The 25,605-nt window shown below is 53.6% G+C and overlaps 1 pseudogene; it reads left to right on the top strand.

Annotated features, from left to right (window-relative positions):
* The first annotated feature begins 15,544 nt into the window (after positions 1–15,544).
* On the top strand, positions 15,545–23,858 carry LOC147577919 (large ribosomal subunit protein P1 pseudogene; annotated as a pseudogene).
* The last annotated feature ends 1,747 nt before the right edge of the window (positions 23,859–25,605 follow it).

Below are 25,605 nucleotides of genomic sequence, written 5' to 3'. Positions count from 1 at the left end.
GGAAAGCAGCTGGCACGGCCAGAAAGACACAGGTGTTGCTATCAAAAGAGACTCCATTCCAGCTCGGCAAACAGCTTCACCCCGCAGGAGCTGGGTGAACTTGGCCAAGCCAGTTCACCTCTCGGAGCCTCGAGTCCCTCATCGGAAGAAACGACGTGAGAGTGGACGAAGAGTGCCTAGCACACTCCTCGCATCTGGTGGAGCCGCCATCGCAGCCCTAGCAAGAACTAAATCACACCAACCGCTCACTTGTGTGTTCACTTGTGTTCATCACTCTGCTTTCGGTGTGGTTATACGGTTTTCACAACAGCCCTGATATACATACTGGTATTAATACCGTGCGTGCGGCAGGTGAGGACAAGGGGGGATCCAGAGAGGTTAAGTAACCTGCCCAAGGCCACAGAGCCAGCAAGTGGAAGAGCACCCAGGAAGTCCGGCCTCAAGGTCCAGCCTCTTAAGTTTACAATCATCGTTGGTCTAGAACAACGCACAACTAAAGTAAAGCACAGCCTCACCTCCCTCAGCCTCAGTCTCCCTGTCCATAAAATGGGGGTAATAACACTGCCTCCCCAACAGGGCTATTAAGAGGATTCAGAAGCAAGTAAGAAGGTTTCTGGCACACAGTGGGCGCTTAATAAGTGCCGGTGGCCTTTCCTTCCCCAGCCCAAAGGGCCAGCAGCCCACTCGGAGCGCTCTGAGCAGAAAGGCGCTGGGAGAACAGAGCCAGCTGATAAAACAAGTGTCGGCTGCTCATTTGGTAAATGGGATTTGGTTAGAAAGATGAACGCTGCCACTTCTGGCTAATGTGTCATGTAAATTCTAATGATAATACAGCTCCCGCGCCCGCGCCCGCCCCGTGCCGCTGCCTCTGCCGCCGCCGCTCAATTATCTCCCGAGGCTCCTGGCAGAATCCATGCTTCACTGGGATCCGCGCCCCAGCCTGCCTTCCCCAGCCGCAAATAATGAAAACCCGCCTCGTCCGCGAGATTGCTCACTTACATTTTCTATTAATTTTTTCCTTTCAGAGGAAAAATGAGAGGCGCTGGGGAAGGAGGAGGCGAGGTGGGGGGCGGGGGCGAATCGCAGCCTTTCCAGGCCCGGTCAGCTCTGTCCCAGGGGCCGTCACGGAGACAGTCTGGGGAGGAGGGGAGGCCGGCAGGGGGAAGACGCCCCCTTCCTGGCCCCAGTCACTGAACCCTTGAGGCAGAGGAAGCTCCCCGGGCGAGTGAGGCCCAGAGGTCAGAACCTGGACCCTTGGCGGGACCCAGGAGCCCGGGTTCCCTCCTCAATTCACTCTGAACAAGTCAAAGGGAATGGGAAGCCGTTCCTTCATCTGTGAAAGGCCAGGTAAACTGGGTGGCTGGTGTCCAAGGCCCCGAGGGACAGACTTCAGCTCCTTGCTGACAGGAAGGGGCTCTGCGAGTGGTGGTGAGCTCCCTGTCAGAGAAGGTATTTGAGCTGGGCAGACACTCACCGCTCTCTCTCACAAGGTTCTGTGTCCACCCTCAGATACGCAGAATCTGACGGGTGGGGCTGGCTGGAGAGTAGGGGAGGGCAGGGAGAGTTGTCCCCCCTTCGAGAGAAAGGAGAGGAAAGACTTGGGAGGGAGGGGAGACCCCCACCCCAGGTCCCACCCAGAGGCCTGAGTCTGTGCGAGGCCAGTGGGAGGCTGCAGTCGGTGTCTTCCATGTGCTAGAAACGTAGATACAGCGTTAAACCCGGTCACGGTTGGAGGGGGACCAGCATGCAGGCCATTGCTCTGAAGGGGGTACACAGAAGAGTGAAAAGAGCAGAGCAGCAAGAGAAAGACACCCACCCATCCCCAAGGAAGGGGAAAGGAAGCCCCAAGGAAGGCCTCATGAAGGAGGTGGCGTTTAATTCGGGAAGCTCTAAAAAGAGCAGAGCTAGTGTAGAGGATTCAGTAACATGTGAGAAAGCCTTAGTATACAGTGGCACTCAATAAATGTGGCCCCGACCCTAGGTGGCCGGCTTCATGGATCCATGAAGGGGACTCAGTCCTGCACGGTTAGAGCCGGGAACACCTTGGCTGCCCCATCCCCCACCTGGCCTGGACCCTAGTCCCGGCACACACCGCCAACCCATCTGAGGAGAAGCCGGCCCAGCTTCTCAGCCCCCTTCTCTGCTTCAGACACCCCATGGTGAGGCCACCGACAACCAGTCCCACGGCCGAGTGGCCTCCTCCTCCCGAGGAACCAGCCTCTCCGAGAGCCAGCGGCAGCCCCCGCCTCGGCCACGCTAAGGCAGGGAGGTCTGTGCCAAAGCCCGGGGCCTAAAACAGGGCCAGACGCACGGCAGGGGCTCAGTTCACGCTTGAAGAATGAGTGGGTGAGAGAACTGTATTTATATGCAAAAACACAATTCCATTTATTTCAAAAAAGAAAAAAAAAAGGAAAGAAATTCTAAAACCTTATGGTTTTATCTGTATGTATATGCGGAAAGGTCTGGAAGAATAGATACCACGCTGCTGATTGAAGCTGCCCCTGGAAGGTGGGCCTGGAGGAGGAAGGATATTCACTCTGCATTCTTTAAACTTCTGGATTTTGTTTTTTATAGTGAGGATGTATTACTTTTGTAACATTAACAACGACTTTTAAAATGTGAGAGATGTTTAAGGTTTACAGGCTAATTAAAAGTTGTATCTATATGGAGAAGATTCCCTTGTCCTTCATCTCTCCCCCCCACCCCCCACCCCCGCTCCCATCCAATAACTTTTCTTCCCAGGAAGTCCTTCCAGACATCAAACCTAAATCTGTCAAGACATTAAGCACACTTTTTGGGCCGTCTCCAGGTGAATTCTCTGCCCAGCCACAGCCTGCTGCCCTGGGAGCTGCCCCCACCCCCACGGAAATGAAGAGGAGGGAGGGGACAAGCTTGCCCTGGCCTCTCTCTGGGGAGAGCTCCCCACTTCCAGGAAGGGATTTTCCTGGCAGAAGCAGCCCCTTCAGCAACCGGGACGCGTGGGATGCCTTCAGGCCCAACATATGTGGGATCTTCTAAAACAGGGACAGGAAAGGAAGAAAAATAAAGTCTGTTCCCCCAGGTCTGTTGTCTCAACATGCAAAGGCCTCCAGAAACACTTCCCACAAGAGGCAGTAGGGGCCAAGATTCGGAGGCAGAGTCCCAGTGTACAGATGGGCAAACTGAGACCCACTGGATGAGAAAGGACAGACTCTGGAACACCCAGGACAGTGGGTTAGAGGTAAAGCCAGGACTGGAACTTAAAATCCCTAGGTTGGAACATGAAGAGAAGGAGCCACTGGACCTAAAAGGGGATGGGGCGGGGGGGGGGGGGGAGGCTGGGAGGTGCAGAAATAAGCTGGAGAGGCAGGGACCGGGTTACAGAGGGGAGGAGAAGGGTTGTTTCAGGCTAGCAGTCTAGGCAATCCCTTCCAGGGACACAGCAGAGCTCCTGGGCCCCATGTTACAGGGAGTTGGAGAGAGTACACAGGTGATAGGTGCCGTTCACTAAATTTTTCCTATTCTCCCCCCTTCATGGCAGGGGGTAGGACTGCACTTCTTAGAGTTGGAAGTGAGGCAGGCAACTAGTTCTGGCCACTTCTGTTAGAGGTGTGGCCAATCCTGGGCCAGAGCATTTAAGTGCCACCACGCCCTCCAGGACTCTCTTTCCCTCAGTCCAGCTACTGGCAAAATCCAAGATGGCAGCAGCCCTATTGACCAGCTGACTAAGAACAGAGTGATGATGAAGAGAGGCTCTGTTGACCCTTGCTGGACATATCGCAGACATGAGAGATTTGGTCTTTGTTTTTGTTTTTTTAGCCACGGAGACTTGGGCGTTATTTGTTATGGCAGCACAGCCTGGCCTATGCTGACTGATACACAAAATGAGCTTTGGAACCAGATGGCCCAGGTTCAAATCCCACCAATCCACTGATTCCCTGAATGGCCTTGGGCAAGTCCTTTTTCCTCTGGTTCTCTGTATCCCCTTTTATGAAAATAGAAGGCCCATGCATGAGTCTCCTTCCAGCTCCCAGAGTTCTGGGACATTCTACCCTGTCTTAGAAATCTCCCCACTCCTGGGGAGCCAAGATCACACAGGATTCCGAAGGTACCAGGAGACAGTGTGCCCCTGGGGGTCTCCAGAGGGAAGTCTTTCTATTGCAGTGGGATATGCTCCCATCAGGGGTTGGTTCCAAACCTTACTGCTCAGCAGAATTACCTAAGGAACTTTTAAAATGCAGATTCTTTAGCCCGACTCCCAGAGATGCAGGAGGTCTGAGGTGGTGCCCCTGAGGCCAGCTTGGGGAAGCCCCAGACCAGAGAACTCCCCAGTGGAATGTCCCTACCTCTGGCAACAACCTGGACTAAACAGACCTTTCCAGCCCTAGATCCCCAGGAAGCCCACTGCCCTTTTTCATTTGGAGTCGCTGCCCCCACCTCCCTCCTGGAGCTCCAGAAGGGCCACCTTCTGAGGTGGTCCTGGCTATATCTTACATAAAAGCGGAGCAGGGCACTGGATAATGCAGCTGGAGTCTAGCTCACCTGCATGGCCACATGTCTCCCCAGCCGGGTGCCAGCTTAAAGAATCTAGCCTGGAGGCCTGCCTCCTCCCACCAGTTCCCTCCCCACGCTCCCTCCACCTTCCTCCACAACCTCCCACTGGGCCAAGTGGAGAAAAACTCACAAGTGTGAATTTCTGATTAAAAAACCAACCTCTGCTTATTGCCTTGACCGTTCTTCAAAAGGAAAAAAAAAAAAAAAAAAGGTTCAGCTTGTGTGCGTACGCACGCGTGTGCCCAGGTGTGCGTGAGCTAGCAACTGAGGGAGTGTGCCTGTGACTCACTATGTGTGAGCATCCGTGCGTCCACTGGAGCCTGGGGGTGTGAGAGCGTGTGCACACATGGGTCTGTGCGCAAGTATACTGTTTGGCCGAGTGTACGTGCCTTTGCATATCTGCGTGTGTGCAAGGATGTGTGCGTGTGCAGGGGTTGGGATGTGTACACGTGGATTTGCTTAGAAGGGCGTATGGCAGTGAACGTGTCCAGACGTGTCCTTTTATACAAGCCTTCCGATTAAACTAAGACCATTCGTTTGGGGTGGTGGGTTAATCCAAAAACAATGGTTCTGGGGGAAATCATTTTAAAAATACTCACCTTCGGAGCTCCAACATTTTATTTCAACTCACGGCATGTAAGTTTTTTGCCTTTTTCATTCTCTTTAGCGCAGGACCAAAGTCTTGCCTTTGCCTGTGGGTCTGCTGATGGGAGAGGCGTCATATTTGTTGGGTAAACTAAACCCCCAACACATCATCCTCAATTTCCAATTTCGATTTCTCTAAAGTGGCACATGAGCGTAAAAGACACTTGTGAAGTGATGTGAGTGCTGAATCTTCTAGATTTTTACAATTTCGTTTCCAATCTTATCTTACAGTTGCTTATCCGCACCTAATGGGACGGCAAATTTTTTTTTTTTTTTAGCAATTCACCTTGATAGAGTCTTTCTGAAAACTTCCATTTTTTTCTACAATCAACTTTTTCTACAATCAACTTTTTGTGCATTCACAATATTTTGGTTTACTGATTACTTAAGTTGCACAATGAGTGCCACGGGTGTAAGTGAATTTGGAGACCAAATTCAAGTGGTTCCATGCAAGCCTGTAACCCAGCCTGTGGCACCAGGATCCCAGGACAGGCAGGGTGGGTGTGCAGTGGGTGCCCAGGAAGCACGGTGCACAGACCAAAGGGAGAACCCCAGGCAAACAGTGGAGAGGAGATGAATGGAGAAGCCCCCTATCTGTGTGGGTGTGCCAAGCGTGAGTGTGCTGACAGAATGTGTGTGTCTGCGTGTGTGACTCCATGTGCCAAGGTGCCGGTGACAGCACATCCGAGTGTCCCTGTCCCTTACAGCAGCAGACAAACCTCAGCCCAGACCACTGGGAAACCACGGCTATCCACCCAATCATCCACCTATGGCAGACGATCGCCATGACGTGGTCTTTTTAAGTGAACTGGCCGGGGCAGTGACACGATGTGTGTCCCTGGCCACAAGACACAGCCAGCGGCGGGGCAGAGCCAGCACGTCCTGGGCATCCACACTCTGCCATTTCTTTGCACTCTCCCCCTGACCCGTGAGATGGAGATCCTTTCTTCCCCCACCACAGATGAGGAAACTGAGACTCTGAGGGGCCAGATGCTTCCCGGGCTAGACAATGGTGGCATTGCAGTGCAGACCAGGCCCTTCAGGCCCATTGCTGGCCAGGGCACCTCCCCAAGAGGTTAAGAGACCACCGATTTCCTGAGAAGCACTGCTAGGCTCTATCATAGACGCAGCCCCCTCCTCATCGGCATCTGTAGAGCTATGGATGGAGGTGGGCAGGGAGGCTCACTGACGGATGCCCAGGAGATGGGGAGGGGCCTGGGGACAGGCTGGCATCCACTACAAACCAGACCAGGGCTCATCTTGGCAAAGTTCTCTGGATTCTGCAAAGCCACCCACATCCCTTGAGGCACTGGATGCTCCCGTCATCCTTCGGAGGAAGGAGGAAGGGGTTCTTCTTCATTTTATAGACGAGGAAACAGAGCCCAAAGAGGCATCCCTAACAGTGAGTAAAACCTGGGCATGACCCACATAGACCTCTGCTCTCTTCCACCCGGACTTTCACTGCCTGGCAGTTAGTAACTGCACAATAAAATGCATTATATTGACCAGGGTTGCCAGATAAACAACAAATAATTTTGAAGTATAGGTATGTCCCAAATTTTGCATGGAGTATACTCACACTTAGAAATTTATTTCATATTTAAATGTCATCGGGCATCCTGTACTTTCGTTGGCTAAATGTGGAACCTTAAAATGACCTCCCCCCTCCTCAGTCACCCACTCCTAAGCCTCCTGGAAGACATGGGGAAAGAGCTAGTGCCCCCTGGTCTGAGTTCTTGCTTCTTTGTGTATTACCTTGGTCAAGTCATTTGCCACCTCCAAGTATCTATAGGCTGGTTATGAGTATTAAATAAAATAATATATGTAAAATGCTGTGTCCTGTGTCCTGTGTCCTGTGTAAGTGAATGGGAGCCATTATTTATTGTTGTTGTTGTTGTTATTTACCAAATGGTGAAATTAAGGCTGAGAGAAAGGGCCACCAGGAATCAGGAGCAGACCAGACAGATGCCCATACCCGGGCCTCCTGGCTCCTGGCCCTGGCTGCTACCCACTGCCCAGGCGCTTCACTGTTCGTGGTCAAGATGCTGGTGGCACCTATCCCTTGAACGTTCTCTATCTTTAAGTAATTGCCCCCCACCCCAGCATATTGGAGCTCACAAGCAACTCAGAGCCCCATAGTCTAGACTCACCCACTGCTGTCTCCCCAGAGCACCCACTGGCTGAGGATGGCCCTTGGTCCCCTCTCCCCTGTGATCTGGGGGTGCCTCCGGCCCCCAACTCTGGGAAGTCCAGAGACGTGGTGGGATGGCAGGAGTGAGGAGGGACACTTCCATCCAGCTCTCTCCAGGCCAGGAGGCCTGCGGCTCCTCAGCCCCCACCCTCACATCCATGTTACTTCCAGATACAGCTGCTTGGAGAACCCCCGGGCTTCCCCTGGGGCTGGGAGGGGCTGAGAAGGGAATATGGGGCCACGGCCACCCCTGCCGGGCCAGGCCTGGGGCTCCGCAAGGGGCCTGGCCAACAAGTCTACCCCTCCAACTCCCTTCCTCCCTCTTTCACTCCCAGCTCCCCATCTGTAACCCTAATGAGCTGCTGACAGTTCCCATCTGCTCCTCGCAGGCTTCCTGGGTAAAGGGAGAGAGTGAGGAGGGGACGCCAAGAAACGTGGGGCAGAGAGGATGGGTTTCCAGCGCTCAGCCCTGGTCCCATTATGGCACATGCGGGAGCTGCTAGGCATCTCCCACTTGCATGGGTGCCCCCTGCCCTTCTGCCAGAGACCTCCTCCCACCTACACCTCTGAAGGCCCCACTCCTAAGGGTAGAAGGATCTTTGAGAAAAGAGGTTGCAGCCATTCCTGTCCTGCCTGGATGCCCATAGCCCAGAGCTGGAAATCTTAAACTCCCAGAGGGGCTGTCTCAAGAAGAGAAGGGACAAGTCTTCCTCCCCAGTCCAAGAATTCTCAAGAGATCGCCTCCCCTACCCCACGCCCCTCCGTGTTCTGCTCACAGACAGTGGGGAGGTGCGGGGGCCTGGGGACTGGAGAGCCGGGTAGCCTGCCTTAGCCCATCCCGCCTGGCCCAGCCCCCTCCCGTCCTCTCCCACTCTGCTCCTGCTCGCCAATGCTGCCATCTAGAGGTGAGATGGGGAACTGCAAGAACTGTGCCTGACCTGGGAGCCCCAGGGGTCCTTCACTCCCAAGCCCACCACGGAAGGATGGATAAATGTGCCCAGACTCCTTGCCCTGGAGGCGCTGCAAGAGATCTCATCCACTCCCCTGCTTCCAGGCAGCTATGTGGCCATGAGCTATTTCCTGGCTCCTTGCTCACTGGGCAAACCCCTCTAGGAAACCCAGGACCCACAAGAAGGTGTGGACCCACAAGCTATGTGCTGGACCCTTGTTGTACATCACCTCCCCCGAGACTCACAGCAGCTGCCATGTGGATAATATGCTCCATTTTACTAACGAGGACACGAGGACAGGCAGGTAGAGGGAACCATTCATGTAGAGTAACTGATACCCACACCTGGATGTGAACAGTCTTCTTGGCTTCATTTTTTCTGGCTCACTTCAATATCTCAGACGTTCACTAATGTTCCAGTCCTGTGCTGGAGGGGCACCCGCTGTGTGCCAGGGTCTGTGCCAGGTCCTGGGCAGCCCAGAGACATAACAGACCTGTCCTCCCCCTTGCCCTCCCCCTGGCAAGCTCACCACAGGGCAGGGGTTGGGGGGGCGGGGAGCCCTAGCCTGGCCCACTCACCAGGCAGTCACATGAGGGACGAGCCATGAGGTCTCTGTGAGAAGTCACCGGCTGTGACAGCGATGCCAACAGAGCCAAAGGTGGACCCTTTGGCAGCCCATGGTTCCTAGGAGTGCTCTGTCCTGGGCTCTGCTTCAGAGGCTGCCTGGTGAGGGGCATAGAGAGGCCACCATCCGGCAGTCCTCTCCTCCAGAGGACCCAGACTCTCCCAGAGGCACCTGTGACCAACCCCCAGCCCTCAGCCAAGCTAGAGAACCCCCAGGGCCTGACATACAGTAGGTGCTCAGTTCGTGGACGAAGAATAAGTGAGTAACTTAAGGGCTGTTCACACGGGAGCTCCAGCCATATGAGGTCAGATGTACCACCCCCTCCATCCCTCGCTGTCCTCACCCAAGTGGCCAGTGAAGTCCCTAGAGTAGAGGAAACCCGGGAGACCAGAATAATCCTGGACCCGGTTAAGCTTCCTACTTGCTGTGTGAACCAGCGCAAGGCTCCACTCTCTGGGCCTCAGTTTCCCTGTATGTATATAGGGGAGTTGGACTAGCTAGGAGGCCTCTGCAGCAAGCAAGAGGAAGGATCTGGGTGCAGGAGAGGCGGCCTAAGCCCACTCGGCCACCCTACTCTCTTGCCCCTTGCACACTGGATTGGGTGAGGCCATGAGCTGGTGTCCCACAGAGACTCAAAGGAATTGCTGCTTCATACACTTGCGTGTGCCCCCACATACACAAAGCACACACAGGTGTACGTGCAAGCGTGCACACCTGTGCATGAAGCCACATGGACACACCCACAGGAAGCCACATGCATACACCTGCACATCCATGCACACTTGTGTCCTCACACCACATACCCGGCGCCTGCTCTGTGCTCTCAGACGTCCTGCTGCACCTCAGGAACAAGTTTAGGGACGCACCGAAGTTATGAAATTGATTTCTCTGGGAGCAGTTGGAATTAGTTTTAATTATCTTTATCTTTCTTCCAATTGTGCTCTCAGCCTTCTCCTCGCTGTTTAATCCATTGCTATCGACTGCCCCGCAGGCACTGAGGAGGGGAGTTGCAGGGTGGGGTGGACAGTGTGCTCACTTTCTGAAAAAATAAACAACAGCAACAACCACACCCACCCGCCTCTTCCTCTGCACTGGCCTCTCCCCGGCAGGGCTTCCTGCACACATACGCACACTCACACACGCGTGCACACGCACACATCACACACAACAGTCAAACCTCACTCTCCGGGGAAGCCCCACCTAGAAGTCCTCCCTGACGGGACAAGACAGGGCTGAGCTGAGATGGGCTCAGAGTCTGCATCTTTGTTGGGAGGCTGAACTTTATTGATGCGTGTCAACCCCCCCTGCTGAAAAACGCATTCCGTCTCACTCCCCAGGCTCTTTCCTGAGCCCACCTCCCCAGTACCTGGGGCCTCCCAGTACCACATGATAGTATTTGCCATGGTGAGGGCAGGACCCGACTCAGATGCATCTCTGAGACCAGACACACAGTAGATAATCAGTAAATATTTATTGAATGAATGAATGAGTTACATTCACTCACTCATTCATTCATTCATTCAACCAATACTGAGCCCTGGGCCAAGAGCTGAAGATACAGAAATGAACGCAAACTGGTCCCACTCCACTTAGGAGATTTTAATGGGTGGATAGGAGTCCCCAGACTGAGCAAGGGTGAGGGTGTATTGGGGGAAGGAAAAGGCAAGAATAAAAGATTGTATTTTAAACACTCTTGATGAAGGCAAATCTCCACTTTTTCAGAATCCGTTGATTTCCTCAAGTCTGCTCTGTCTCCAGAAATGGGGGGACAGATCCTAGAGTGCCCTGTTCTCAGGGGCTTCCCGACTGTTCCTGGACCTGGACCAATTCCACAGCAGGTTCCTGAAGGCTCCGCTGCCCTGCGTGTGTGTGTGTGTGTGTGTGTGTGTGTGTGTGTGTGTGTGTGTGTGAGGTATTGGCCCCTCCTCCATGGGACGCTCTCCTTGGAGCTGGGGAGGGGGCAGGGTGCCATCCCTCACCAGCAAGGCACCGGTGCTAAGTACCCTGCGGCGCTAATATTTTATGATTAAAAACCATTAAGGTTTAGACCGTGAAAATCAGAGGGACACAAAATCAATGGCCCAATATTGCTTCCCCCAGTAAGTTGTGTAAATATTGTGTCTTTTATTGTTTGGCCGATGGCAAGAGCAGAGATACAGGTACAGATTATACTAACGAATCCCCTCCTGTCCCAGCCTGGACCTGGTGGAATTAGCATCCTGGTTTGGAGAGGCCTGGAGAGCTGGAGACAGGGAGGTCCCAGGCTGGCCCACGGTGGAAAGTCATTGCACTCTCTTCCCCTCCCGTGGAATCCCCACCCCACGCAATCCAGCCCCCTTGGCCAGAGGCGGAGCCGCCCTCCCAGACTCCCCCCTCCCCCATGCAGTGTCCTCCACACTCATTGCACAGACACACATTTACACAAAGGCACACACATCACATGGTGACATGCTCCCCTGACAGCCAGCCCATCACTGCTCCACCATCTGTTTGAATTTGCATATTTAATCAGGATCTGTCTTCTCTCCTCCAGGGGTTCAGATTAGGGTGGGGAAGATGATTCCAGAGGTTGTTCTCATCTCTGGGAAAGGGGATGATAGAGGGGGTGTCTCTCCTATCTGGAGCCGGGGTGACCGTGGAACGCCTGGGGTTCCCCCTGCCTCTCTGGAGGTGGTGTAAGGCCAGGTACCCCACCCGTCTCTGGGAGGGGTTGGCGATGATGTAGGGGTCCCTCCTGTCAATGGGGGGGAGGTAGGGAATACATGAATTCTACTTCTTCCAGTCTCAAGTACGTCCTTCTCCCCACCCTTTCCATTCTCATGGAAGAGTAGGTATGAGCCCAGGACTAGACACCTCATGCCATGCCCCTGCTTCCCATGGGGTGAGGGAAGTTGGAGCCCAGCAGGGAACCCCTCTAGCAAGACCAGAGAAGCTGCCCTGGGGAAACTCAACATATCCCTTCCACTCCCTGAGAAGGTGCCCAGAAAAGAGAACCACTGAACTGATATAAGGAGAGAACCAGTTGATGCGAGGGCGAGGGGAGGGGGACGGCTGGGCTGATGTGACGAGGGAAAGGTGGGGGGACAGATGTGGAAGGGGACAGTTGGGCTGACCCAAAGAGAAATAGCTGGGATGATGTTGGGGGAGAACAGCCGAGCAGATGGGGTGGGGCACCTGGCCTGATGTGAGGGCAGAGCCACTGGTCTGATAAGGTACAACAGCTGGGTGACATGGGAAACATCTGGACTGATCTAAGGGAACAGACAGCAGATGCGAAAGAACAACTAAGCTCGTGTTGGGAAGCAGCTGGGTTGACCTGGGAAGGTCATCTTGACTAACGTTGGGGAATCGCTAGGCCTATACTGGGAGAGCAGTTGGAACAGCTAGACCGAGATGAGGGGACAGCTGACCTGAGATCGGGAGGGACAGCTGGCCTGAAGTGGGGGGACAGCTGAGCTGAGATAGGGGAACAGCTGGGTTGAGGTAGAGGGACAGCTGGGCTGAGGTGGGGGGACAGCTGGGCTGAGGTGGGACAGTTGGGCAAGAAAGGAGACACAAGGCAAGCCCCGGCTGCAGTGTGGTCCTTGAGCCAGCTCTCAGTGCCGGCCTCAGACCAGCCTTCGCCAGCAGACCTCCCTGAAGCCCTGTCATAGTCAGCTCAGGCTTCCATAGCAAAATATCACAGACTGAGGGGGCTGAAGCAATAGAAATTTATCTTCCCACAGGTCTGGTGGCTGGAGGCCAGCATGGTGGGGTACTGGTGACAGTCCTCTTCCTGGCTGGTAGACGGCCACCATCTGTCTGTGTGCTAACACGACCTCCTCTGCATGCTGGGAGGGGACGGGGGGAGGGGCACACCAAAAGAGCAAGACTCCTTACAGCTCTGACCCCATCATGGGGCTCCTGGCCTCATGAGCTCATCTGAACCTAATCCCCCTCCTCCAAATACCATCACACCAGAAGGCTTCAACATGTGAATCTTAGGTTCAGACAAGGAAACTGAGGACTAAGGGACCTGCCCACAGGGGTGGCTCAAACCAGAGTAGTCGGTCCTAAACAGGGACTGCACGTGGTCAGCGCAGCTCCAGGCTCCTGGTCACTTGGCTGCAGCCCAAAATACCCCTCCAGAACTTGTCCCAAGGAGCAAGGCCTCCAGGCCCAGCTCACAGCTGTCCTGCTTAGTGACTCACCTTCCCCATCCCGTTTGAGAAAACCGGTTCTGCCGCCTAGCAGCATCCCCGCCCCCGCCCCCGCCCCCATCCCACACCGCTCCAGCCCTGGTCCTGAGAGATCCCAGCTGCATAAAACAGCCACCGCTAGTGCCAGCAAAGGGAATTAGGAGACGGGTAGAGGAAGAGGCCCCGGGACAACAGACCGGAGACAAGACAGCTGGAAAAGCTGGGGAAAAAAAAAAAAAAAAACCCACGCCACTCCACAGCCCCACGCCCCTCCTCTCCAGGGCCTTTTCCAACATGAACTGCCCCTCCCCGCAGAGGCAGGCCACTGTGAGGTCCTCGGCCTGCACCCTCCCTGCACGCAGCCTTCCCAGGAGGTGGGTGCGGGTCATTCCAAATGGGCCATGATGGTACCGTGGGTGTGTGACTGTGTGCAGATAGGTCTGGGTCTACGATGGGGGTGGCCCATGTTTTGGTTTGGGGGGCTTTTTTCTGGTCAGATTCGGATGCAAGGAAACAATACACACACACAGGTTACACATGCTTGAGAGCCTGATGGCCTGAGTTCAAATCCCAGCTCTACTGCTCCAGAGCTGTGTGACCTCGGGCATGTCACTTAGCCTCTCTGTGCCCAAGTCCCTCATAAACTGAAGCTAATAATAGTACTTACCTCCAAAGGCTGTTATAGACATTTTAAGTTTATACATGTAAAGTGCTTACCACAGTAAGGGCCATATACAAGTACTATATATGAGGCAGCTGTAATTACTATGGGTGTTGTGTGGTCTGTTTGTGTGTACATCTCCCCGCTCCAGGCAAAGCTGCCTGAGGGCGGGCACCAGGTCTCACTCTACCGTTCAGCCCAGCACCTGATCAAAACAATAGATGGAAAAGTGTTCCATAATGACCAGGGGCCTGAACAAAGGGAACCGTCAGCGAACTCATGAGTGTGAGTGTGTGTGTGTGTGAATATTGTGTATAGGTGTATACGTGTCATATACACGTGCGTCGTTAATTTGTGTGTCAGTGGGAGACGATGTTTACGCCAGCACCGCCACTGTGTTTCTGTCTGTATTAGGCTACCAGCAGGGCACGTATGTGTCCCTTGGATGTGACTGCTGGTTGGTAGTGGGTGTGTCTGTAGAATGTGGGTCAGCGAGCCAGCGTTTGTGTGTGTATCAGTGTTGGGCGTGTGTCAACACCATGAGCAAGAATGTATCAGTATAGGGGCACTTGGGGGGGCTCAGTCGGTTAAGCCACTGACTTCCGTTCAGGTCATGATCTCGCTTCCGTTCGTGGGTTCAAGCCCCGCGTTCATGGGAAGCCACTTGCTTCCGTTCATGGTTCAAGCCCCGCGTCGGGCTCTGGGCTGACAGCTCAGGGCCTGGAGCCTGCTTCAGAGTCCGTGTCTCCCTCTCTCTCTGCCCCTCCCCCGCTCAAGCTCTGTCTCTGTCTCTCTCAAAAAAATAAACATTAAAAAAAAATTTTTTTTTAAAGAATGTATTGGGGCACCTGGGTGTCTCAGTCGGTAAAGCGGCCAACTTCAGCTCAGGTCATGATCTCGCGGTCTGTGAGTTCGAGCCCCGCGTCGGGCTCTGTGCTGACCTCTCGGAGCCTGGAGCCTGCTTCAGATTCTGTGTTTCCCTGTCTCTCTGACCCTCCCCTGTTCATGCTTTGTCTCTCTCTGTCTCAAAAATAAAATGTTTAAAAAAATTAAAAAAAAAAAAGAATGTATCAGAATATGTGTCAGCATGCGTACGGATGTGTATCTACCAGCATCGCGGAAGCCTGTGCCAGGGTTGTGCATATGTGTGTCGGCAGGGAGTGTTTATTTATGTAAGTCAGGACTGTGCATTTCTGTGTGTCAACACTTGGACTCTATGTGTGTCGATGATGGGTACGTGTGCAGGCATGTGTCCACGGCGGGTGCATATGTGTGTCAGTGTTGCACGTGCGTGCGTGTACGTATCAGCATTGCACGTGTGCATGCACACACCCGTCCCTCGTCTCCCCGTCCTCCTTGAGGGAGGAGGCGAGGAGGGGCTCCCCCACACCCCAGGTCTGAGCCCCGATCCCCGGCGCCCCTCACGCCTGCGCCTGCCCAGCCCCTACCACCCCCCACCCCGAGCTCCCCTGACTGGCATCCGAGTTAATAAGTGTTGCTTTTCTCCTATTCTACTCAGGCCTGTGATGGAAAATCCTCGGGCTGGAAGTGAGCCCCGAATCGATAGTCCATTCCATTTAACAGGGTGGCTGTCACCATAACGAGATAAAAGTGGATTAACTTCTGTGCCGCTGCCACGTCCACGGGGAGCCCATCTGTTCCCTGCACAGCCGGCCTGGCTCAGAGCAGCAGCTCAGCCCGACAGGATCTAGCCATGGGGGCTCCAGCCACAGCCCCGGATGGGTGCGCTGGGGGTCAGAGATGGCTCAAGACCGGAATCCAGATGCGGTTCAGAATGGGTCTCGGGACAAGCTCCAGGTAGGATCCCAGTGGGCTCCGGAAGGAGATGGGGACAGGGAGGAAGCCAGCATGAGGGGAAGGCCAGCTCTGGATCCAGGATGAAGACCCAGGAGAAGCTCTAAGAAGCCGGAACCTCCCAGACCTGGTATGTGGCAAGGCATGAATTCCCGAAGCCTCTTGGCCTGGACGCCCTGGGAACCACACATACTATCTGAAGTCACTTCAAGAAAAGGCCCTCCCTCTCCCCTGAGGCCTAAAGCAGAGAAAAGCTCCCACCGAAGCAAGAAGGATGCAGGGTGAACACCAGGAAGAACTTCCTGACCGCCAGGGTAAGCGCTTTCATGAGCGGACGACCAAAGGTTCACCTTTCCAGGATTTGTTCCAGCTTTGGCTGACTTTTTTTTTTTTTTAAACTAGGGGTCAGGAGCAAACAAAAATGGAGATTGATTCGACCAAACCCTACTCAGTTTCTTCTTTTCCTTCTATAGTGCATGCTTCCAGTAGAGTTTCCCACCTGGTCTTTTTGACTTCGGGATTCTTTGTTCATCCCAGCGGTTCTCACCATCCTGCCTGTGGCTTCTTCCCTTGTCTCCCTGGGAAGGCCCACCGCATCTGGAGATGATCGCCTTTGTTTCCTCTAGATCTCTCATGATTTCACTTTTTTTATATTCACATTTCTATCTATCGGGAATTTGCATGAAGTAGGTGTCTGCGTTTTTCCCCCACGATTAACTAATTCTCTGCCTCCATGTCTACACTAATTTGAAATGCCACGTTTAGCATTTAGGAGGAACCGACTTTGCCCATCTCCGTTACCTGGTTAATTCTTGTGCTAACCAACTCAAGTTTTAGTAAGGATAGCTTCGTGATGTTATTTCGATATTTGAGAACGTGGTTCTCTTTAACACTGATGGCCCTCTATCTGTATTATTTAATAGCTGTGTAAAAGCATAACTTTATCTAATGATGGCACCAAAAAAGCATACTATCTGAAGCCTGTGGCAACTGCTTTGGAAACGTAAGCAGCAGTCCCCAAATGCTGTATACATTCAGGTTTCCAAAGACCTCCTTTCGCTGCAGCAGTGTGAAGGAATAAAAGCCACAGCGTGTAATCCTAAGGAGGGAGAGAAAGAATCAGATGTGCATAGCCCAAGGGTCACCCTGGGATGTGCAGGATGGACAAATCATGAGTCCCGTCTTGGTTTGGGCTCCCTAGAAGCCAACTCTGAGACAAGGATTTGAGTGCAAGCAGTTTCTTTGGGAGGCATCCCAGAAACCCAGCAGGGGAGTTGGGGAGGGAGGCAGGGGAGGGAGGAAGATGAGACGTGTGCCTTCAGCAAGCCAGTTACTACAGTAGAGCTTCATTCTGGTGACCTCGGGGAGCTGTGTAGACCCTGGACCTCAATTATCCCACCCACAGGGGTAGGAGCGGGGGCATTTATGCAGCAACTCCCCTCAGCAACCGACCAAGAGGGGACCTGAAAAGCAGGGAGGGCTCCAGGGAAACACTGCGGGCTTTTGGAAGCAGGCAGGCATGCGCTACCTGGAAAGCCCGAGGGGTCTGGGCACCGACCAGCGAGGAGGCAGGTATGGTGGCCCAGGAGCAGAGGCCAAGACCCAGACAAGGGCAAAGGGAGGGGAGGGGAGAGTCAAGAGGCCTTTAGGAAGCAGAATGGACAGGGCTTGGAGACCTGAGACTTGTGAGGGTGTGGGAGGCAGAAGAGACTGGGGTGACCCTGAGATTTCTGGCCTAGAAGACAGGTGGATGGTGGAGGAAGGACCTAAATGGAAAACTCAAGAGGCAGAGCCAGGAGGGAGTCTTTGAAGCGTCAGGGAGATGTCCAGGAAACAGATGGGCACTTGGGTCTGGGGCACAGTTGGGAGGTAAGTAGAGGGTGGTGAGTCGTCACTGAAGCCATCGAAGCCAGGGGTGTGGATGAGGAGGGTCCATGCTGAGGAATGATCCAGGTTAGGGCCAGAGATGTGGTGTGCGAGACCCCAGGGAACATCCCACAGATGCGCAGGAGCGATTGTGAGTGAAGTTTGACATGGGCTTGTCTCCCCCTGGTTCCCCAGTGATTGGGAGGCCCCTCCCATCCTTCTGGGCCAAGAGGGGTGACGCCAAGGGAGAGGGTGGGAGGGGAGAGAGGGGACAGGGTGATGTGGATTCCAAAGGAGCCGACAGCTGTCAAATAATATAAAACCTCATATGTTAATAATTCTTACAATTTTGCCAAAGACTTAATGGCTGGCCTGTCAAGAGCAGTGACAGAAGCTATTATGGAAACAAGATGGGAATATTTTGGAGGCAGCATCGACAGCACATCCCGTCCCGGGCCTCCAAGGACCAGGAGGAAGACAGCAGGGCCTCCTGCCAGCACCACCAGGAAGGCCACGTGCTCAGCCAGAAAGAAGCTGGGTCATTGTGGATTCAAGCCATTGACTGTGGATTGATCACCCATGAGGACATTTTAATTAACCGTCAGATCCCAGAGCTGCCCCATCTTTCCTGTCACCCACCCTCCCCGATCTGCAGCCACCTCCACTCCCAACACACACAAAAAAGGAGAAACCGGCCAACAGCACAATCCAGGGAGAGATAGGCACCCGGAGGGTTTCAGTGGCTGGAGGGAGGGGCCGTGGCCTGATCCCACTGCTCTAGGAGCTCCCTGAGGTCTGGCACTGCTCACGGCCACCAGTCCTGGGACCAGACCCAGTTGTGCGGCTGACTCACCAAATGAGCTTGGACTCATCACTTGGTTTGAAATGCCTCCGTTGCTCACGTTTAAAATTCGAACAATGGAAGAGTAAATTAAAGGACAAAGGAAGAGTAAATAAAACATGCACAAAAATGCTTTTGGAGCTTCGCAATCTCAGAATCACCTTGCACAACTCCCGGAGCTACCTTCTGCTTAATCTCATTGAGCTCTCCGATCTGTTCCGGGAGGTGGCGTCCTGATCTCCGCGTTTACAGGTGGAGACCCGTGAGGCCAGTGCCAAAGCTGAAGTGGGCACCCACTGCGCATCCACGGAGCCGGAATGTGAGCCCCAGGGCTTCTCTCCAGCACCAGAATCTGCCTTCGTGTAAGGGATTCTTATTAGACTAATAATCATGACGACTGCCACTTGGAAGTGCTTACTTTGTGCCAAGAGTCATGCTAAATCGGAGCCTCTCAAACTTGGCTGGGCACCAAGGGACCTCTGGGCATCGTGTTGAAATGCCGATTCAAGTGCAGCGGGTCTGGGGTGGGGCCTGAGATTCTGCATTTCTAATAAGCACCCAGGAGATACCAATGCTTCCAGTCTAGGCACCATACTTTGAGTGCCAAGTATAAATGCTTTCTCTCATCTAATTGGCACAACACCCTGTTGAAAAGAAAGCCACAGGCTTGGGGCGCCTGGCTGGCTCAGTCGGTGGAGCATGTGACTCTTGATCTCGGGGTTGTGAGTTCGAGCCCCATGTTGGGTGTAGAGATTGCTTAAAAATAAAATATTTAATTAAAAAAAAAAAGAGGAAAAGAAAACCACAGGCTTAAAATGGCATCACATAGGCCAAGCCATCAAACCTGGGGCTTAATATCTAACATAATCGCGGTTTCAGCCTCCCCCAGAAATGTAAGGGCTTAACCAGTCAGTTGGGAATTTTGTGATCAGCACCAAGGAGGCAATCTCCACATACATAGGCCCTCTCCACCCCCCAAAGATGAAGTAATCCACTTAATGAGACCCCTTGCCCTTCCTCCACCTAAGTGCAGGTGACCTTGCCTGAAACAATCCTTTCCTAATTCATGAATCACTTAACAGAGCCAATGAGATGCTCAAATTTACTTGGTCGAATTTTTTTTTTTAACAACCCCTATGAAGTAAGTACTCTTGGGGCGCCCCGGTGGCTCAGTCAGTTGAGCGGCCGACTTCCGCTCGGGTCACGATCTCGCAGATCATGAGTTTGAGCCCCGCATCAGGCTCTGTGCTGACAGCTCAGAGCCTGGAGCCTGCTTCAGATTCTGTGTCTCCCTGTCTCTCTGCCCCTCTCCTGCTCATGCCTTGCCTCTGTCTCTCTCAAAAATAAATAATTTTTTTAATAAAAAAAAAGAAATAAGTACTCTTATTATCACCCTTGTTTACAGAGGAAACTGAAGCCTAGGGAGATAGAATAACCTGATCGGGTCATGAGCTAACCAGAAGAACCAGGATTTGAACCCAGGTCAGCTGGCCTGTCTACCCACTTACCCTCGGAGCCCTAACACCTCCCCAGCGTTTGCCGAGAAAGTCAATGACCAGGGGTAGGTCTCTGAGGATGAGCAGGACCCATCTCCAAATGCCATCACATGGGGAGTTAGGGCTTCAACATAAGAATGGGTGGGAGGGGGGTGGGGGGGAGGAGACATAAACTTTGAGCCCATAGCGCTTAGTAAGAGAAGAGGGTGCTTCCCACCAGAGAGGGCCCTCCAGGGCCCACTCTCCCACAAAGAACAAAACCACGAAGCTCCAGGGAGTCCCCAGTGCTCTCTTTCACACGGCCAGGAAACATAAAGACACCCTCTCTGGGTCCTCCTGCCCCTGCTCCTTCCCACCTGCCCCTGCTCCCAGGCCACTGGGCTGCAAGCCCACACTGCCTGCAGCCACCCGCCCACGAGCATTAATTGAAAATTAATCCGCTCGGTACGTGCCAACGAGCAAATCAAAGCTAAGTGTCTCAATTAGGAAGAGAAATGGAGTCGGGCACTCTTCTCAGGAGCCGGCTTATTTATGGGGATAATATCATTTTTAATGAGAGGAGCTACTAAAAGGCACAACAAATGCAACATTTAATAGAAAAATATTACAGCATTCCATCAGCAGAATGCTGTCGGGAGGGGGCACCCGGAGATCCACGGATACCCGGGAATCTATCTGTGGTTGTGTGGGCGCCTGCGTACCAGCACCCGTGTGTATGCGTGTCTGCGCGAGCACACACAGCTATGTGCACACGCGTGTCAGCGTGCACGTCCATGTCTGAATATGTGAATATCTGTACACGTGTGTCTGGGCCTGGGGGAAAGGGTGAAGCATTCCTGAGTTTTTGCCACACAGGGTGGATTCCCCACCTCCCTCCTAAAGTACCCCCATTCGGGGTCCCGGGCCAGCCAAATAAGGACTCAGAGTATTTCCCAATACTAAGGGGGACCTGGTCTGTTCAGTCCCTGGAGAGCTGTAAGTGTCTGTCACCTACCTCCATGGAGGGTCATAAAGGAGCAAATTAGACTCAGGGCCCCAGCCTCCTCTGGGCTCTCTCACATGTGAGCCATGGCGGTTCCAGCCCACCATATCACTGACAGCTGCAGGACAAGGCCCTCAGGGCCCCACTGCACCGCCCCAAGCTGGCACCAGGCCCAGCCACCCCCTTCAGCCTTGGTCTCGGGTTCAAGAGCCAAGGACTTTGCTTGCCAGGCCCAAGTCCAAGATCCTACCCCCACTGCCCCCCTCCTCTACCCAGGTGCAACCCAGACCCAGACCCAGCTCCATAGCCCCAGCTCAGGGTGGCCTCAACTTCAGCATCTGTAGAATGGGGAAGCAGCTGAGGTGGGCAGCTCAGAACCCAGCCTGCCCTCCCCTCCCCCCAACACAACATGCACACATCTTTCTCCTTGCCTCTGCTCATGTCAGAGCCCTCCTGGAGCAGGTCCCAAATCCTGCCCTCAACTCCCTTGCCTGGAACAATACCCCACCCCCCCCACCACTGCCCACAGGCAGCTTCTCTAATCACCTCGCCCTCCTCAGGCTCCTCCTGAGATGTCAGTGTCCCCAGCATCAGATGGGAACAAGGCCTGCCTCACAGGGAGGTGGCTTGCAGTATCCCCACCAGCACATGGGCCAGAGTGGTTCACGGCTAGAATCAGCTTTGTCACTGTGACCAGAATTACAACACCACTTTCCAGCCCCGTACAAACCCGCGGAGGCACAGAGTGGGGATTTTTAATCCTTGGGTCACGAAAGAGGAACCTGAAACTCAGAGAGGCTGAGAGGCTTGACTGAGGCCACACAGCAGATGTGAAACACGAGCGCGTTTGTAGAGGTTCCAGAGGGCACTGGAAGCCAGGCACCTGTGGCCAAGACCTGGGCTGTCCCACTTCAGAGAAACTCAGAGAAGTCTCTAAGCCAGGGGACTCAAGCGTAACCCGGCCATGCCTTCCACCAGCTATGACTTTGGACTTGTTAATTAACCTCTCTGTGTTTCTGTTTTCTCCTTGTGGGGTTCTGTCAGGGTGAAATGAGCTAATACCCATCAAGGGCCTAGAATCACGCCTGGCACATGATAAACCGCCAGTATGTATTGAGATGTTGTTACTAATATTAGGCCACCTTACCCCCAATCGCCTCTCCCTGGCCAGGCGGCCGGAGCCATCCATCAAATGGTCTGTGAAGGTCCTCAAGGCAGGGCCTCTCCCTCCCTCAAGCGTCTAGCGTGGGAGCCCACGCTAGCTTCCTTGACCCGGGCCACGTGCCTTCCCCTACGCTGTCATTCCTCCCTGCCCTGCATGCTTATGTGTTTGTTATGCATCTTTCTAGGTGTGTGTTAGCCTTGAATTTTTCAAAAGTAAAATAGCAATAATAATAAAACCAAGCAGGGATTTGTGCCCAGCAGAGGGGTACCGACGGGGCTGTAGCTGGTGATTATTCATTTAACGTCTGCTTCCACGTGACCCGGGGCAAGAACAATGTGTGTCCTTTCCCACAGTTTCGCTGCACCTAGAAAAATCTCTCGACGTGGTAGGTAAGCAATTATCGTCGGAGAGAGGGAGCGAGCTGAGGGCGGACTCTTCCCTGGGTGGAGATCTGAGTCTTTGAACCCTCAGTCTCAGGAGGGGAGACCCCCACTCCAAGCCAGGAGCCAGAACTGGGGGCCTCCTCCTCCCCCCCCAGACCCCAGGCACCTGCAGATTGACGACATTTGAAAGTTAACTTCCCACAGAAGTCACTCTCCAGGATTAATATTTATTTCTTATGAAATTTAAATTTTTCAGTGTAATTAAAATTTTATTCATCATGAGTTATAGGTAAAAATATTTATAACTTTCCCTTTCGCGCCACTGAGGATGAGTCTTGGATGGAACCAATTACCCGGGCCTCCTCCTGGTGACTGCTCCGGGGGGGTCGAGGGCAGGGAGGGGGTCAGAGGGCCGGCGGGGACCAGAGCCGGCATCCATCTCCCCAGGCAGCCTTATCAGCTCTGCCTCCTACATCCAAGCAGTGGAGGTGACTGGTAGGAGGGGGAGCTGAGACCTACCCCACCCCCAAATTCCTGGTGAATAACCCAGTGGGAGCTGGGATCAGGGCCAGAGAGAGGCCAGAGGGAGGCTGGGAGAAGACAGGAAAATGAGGCCTCAGAATGAGTGCAGGAGAGGAGGGAAAGATTGCAGAGAGAGAGGACCCACGTCTTCCCACCCTGGCGCGGAACACGGTACAACAGCCTGTCGAAGGCAGCCCCTGTGGCCAGGAGATCGTGGCTCTTGGCTGTGGGGCCTTTAACCATTTTGTGCCCAGCCTGAAGGGCGCATCTTCAGCAGAGATAGAGAGAAGTGTGGAGGGGGAGCCAGGGGCCACGGGTTCTGAAGCCAGGCAGGCCAGCATCCAAATCCTGGTTCGGAATGACCTGGCACATGTCGCATAACCTCCCTGAACATCAGTTTCCTCACCTGTAAGATGGGGGCCTGCAGATCACATCAGATGATGTATAAAAGGCCCGACACACAGCTGGGGTTAATAGTAGAGGATCCTGGCCCTTTTTCCCAGCTGCCGCTGAGGTGCTCGGTCCTTCCAAGGAAGCTAAGGTCGCATTGGGGTGGGGCCCTCGCTTTATCCACCAGTGAGGAGCACCCGCCCAGGAGAGCCCGCTCAGCACTCCCGGGCACCAAGGTCTCCGGCTCAGAGCTCGCCTGCCTGCATCTACTCAGGCCCAGCCCTCATCCTGCACAACGATGAGGTCACAGTCACAGAGGATAAGACCAATGCCCTCCTTAAAGCAGCAGGTGTAAATGTGGGACCTTTCTGGAGGAACTTGTTTGCAAAGGCCCTGGCCAATGTCAACATCTGGAGCCTCATCTTCGAGGTAGGGGCTGGAGGAGACACCCCAGCAGGAGATCCCGCTCCCCCCTCCGGGGCTGCCCCTGCGGAGAAGAAAGTGGAAGCAAAGAAAGAAGAATCGGACGAGTCTAGTGATGACACACGTTTTGGTCTTTTGGACCACACCTCTCCCGTAACCTGTTCAATAAAAAGCTGAACTCTTAAAAAAAAAAAAAAAAAAAAATAGCAGAGGATCCTGGGCTGTCTATCCACTGACGAGGAGCTCACTACCTCACAAGGATAGTCAGCTATCTTCTCACTAAAGCTGAATCCTTCACTCTTAAAAATGGGGCTGTCTGGACTCCCTGTGATCTCACATGAATTGCTCTGGAATATAATTCCCCGAGGCACTGGAAGATCAGAACCCACCCTCGAAACTCTCCCACACCCACCACACTGGCTATCAACACAGCCTCAAATCTGCCCACAGATTTGCCTGGCTAGGAGACTTCTTGGCTCCCACATGGCCCTCGATGCAATCTCGGTACCAGTGGCGTGCCTTCAACAGCCATCCCCGAGTGAGACTCACCACCAGCAGGGCGACATGAACTATGAAAGTCAGTCAGGCACCTGCCACCCCTCCCTGCCTCTCCTCCTGTGTGCCAGAGCCACGAGGTCCAGACTGGACAAGGGAGGGTCAGGACTCACTTCCCTAATGCCCCCGGGCAAGGACCAGGCTCCCTCTTCCTCCTCACCTTGCCGGCCTGCCCGCGGCTACACTTTGTGCTCACTAATTAGACCTGTCACTGGCCCTGAATCACTCTCGGGCCGGGCTGGGGAGGTCATTAAGCCAGAGATGGATAAGTGCTAAGCTGGCCCTGCTCTGGAGATTTACAAGGCTCAGGCTGGGGAGGATTTATAAGGTTTGTTAAATTTCTAATTGAGTTTACAGTGCAGTGCCATAGTCTCGGTGACCAAACCGCATGGATGAGAATTGAAACAAGTACACCTGTTCCTCATGCTGTGGGAAGACGGGGCCTCCCTATCTGTCCCCCTCTGCCAAAACACCAGCCCCAACCAAGCCACTCAGCACGCCCCGCCCAGCTCCTGGCCCGCAGACCGGCCACCAGCCTCACAAAGAGCTACAGGCCCAGCATCCGTCCGCAGTAGGTTGGCTGTCGGGATTTGCTGTTTGTTTGTTCATTTTTTTTAATAGTTAATACACTCGCATGGTTCAAAATTCAAAAAGTAGAAAGGACACCCCGAGTAAATTTCTCCCCAGCCCCCACCCCTGCCATCTCCCAGCCACACAGTTCCCCTCCCTGGAAAAAAAAAAAAACACACAGGGGTGTTATCAGTTTCTAGCAAATCCTTCAAGATCCACACACACAAGCAAACACACCCGCACATACATAATGCGTATATACGTACATGTATATTCTTTTGTGTGGATGTATATATACACCTTGCTTTTTTTCACTGAATACCAAATCTTAGGAATCTCGAATGCTAATTGGTCTGGGTTTGAATCTCAGCTTTGCCCCACAGTGTGCTGAAGCTGGCTCGTCCCCACCCACAAGAGCCAATTGTGAGCATGTCTTCCCAAGTTCAAGTTCAGGGATGTCATGTTGGGGGCTTGAAATTCTGTGGGAGTATGAGCACCACAGAAAGAGGCAAACACCTCAAATCCAGGCTTTTTGAGAGCCAGTTTTGAGAGCCAGTTGTTAAGCATGGACCAGCATACCACTGGGTTTTGCCCCTTATGAGTTGTGTGACCTCAGGCAAGTCACTGGACTTCTCTGAGCCTCAGTATGTTTGTGTCTAAAGTGGGCTTAAAATCGCATCACGGTGTGGCCTTGAGGATTAGATAAGATAACTCAGGTGAGTGTTCAGCACCGTGCCTGGCGCGTGGTAAGTTAGGGGTCACCGCTGATGATACTGTTCCACCCTGGACAGCATCGTTGAAGAGGAAGGGGAGG

Source organism: Puma concolor, chromosome C1 (genome assembly GCF_028749965.1).
Source record: "Puma concolor isolate L17-30 chromosome C1, mPumCon1.1.hap2, whole genome shotgun sequence".
NCBI lineage: Eukaryota > Metazoa > Chordata > Mammalia > Carnivora > Felidae > Puma > Puma concolor.
Note: the sequence above shows the minus strand (reverse complement) of the source record. Positions and strands in the feature narration are given on the sequence as shown.